At 58.7% G+C, this 562-nt stretch overlaps 1 protein-coding gene and 1 long non-coding RNA gene across 2 annotated transcripts in view; both read left to right on the top strand.

Moving 5' to 3' along the window:
• ADARB1 (adenosine deaminase, RNA specific B1) overlaps positions 1-562 on the top strand; it is a 35,968-nt gene that overhangs the window by 29,271 nt on the left and 6,135 nt on the right. The gene's annotated exons all lie outside the window — the stretch shown is intronic.
• The window catches only part of LOC111731900, a 3,504-nt gene that overhangs the window by 870 nt on the left and 2,072 nt on the right, over positions 1-562 (top strand). The window lies entirely within an intron of this gene.

Below are 562 nucleotides of genomic sequence, written 5' to 3' on the forward strand. Positions count from 1 at the left end.
CGGTAGAGTGAGCGAGAGCTCTCAAGTCCTAGCTTCTCAGTTCCCCCTTATTTGTAAGGACACAGTTAAGGTGTTTTTATCCTTTTGAAAATATCGTTTTAAGCTCAAACTAAAACCGCGACCCTGTGGCGCCGGGCCAGTGGCTGTCATCAGCTAGTAGAGCACTTCCGTCGGCCACATGGCTCCGAGCGAGTGGAGAACGGGCTCGTCCCAGACCAAACCTTACAGATCCCTGACCTGAACCATTGCTCTTTAAGGGGTGAGGTAGACCCTGCTAAAACCTGCTGGTGGCGAGCCGAAGCTGCAGCGGCCACAGGGAAGGCACAGGGCGCCTGTGGGCACGCGTCCCTGAGCTGGGCGTGGCTCCCTGTTCAGCCCCTGCTGGCTCCGTCTGAGGGACGAGAGGTCCAGGTGACTTCAGCTGTCACTCGTCTTCCGTGTTTGTAGACGCATACAGCATGTGGCAGTGGGAGACGCTGTCAGCCCTAACTGGCGCCTGCAGCCTGAGGAGACAGGGCCGCTCTGCTGAGGGGACCTTCTGGGCACCGAGGTGCCTGGGTGC

Source organism: Pteropus vampyrus, unplaced genomic scaffold, assembly GCF_000151845.1.
Source record: "Pteropus vampyrus isolate Shadow unplaced genomic scaffold, Pvam_2.0 Scaffold406, whole genome shotgun sequence".
Lineage (NCBI taxonomy): Eukaryota > Metazoa > Chordata > Mammalia > Chiroptera > Pteropodidae > Pteropus > Pteropus vampyrus.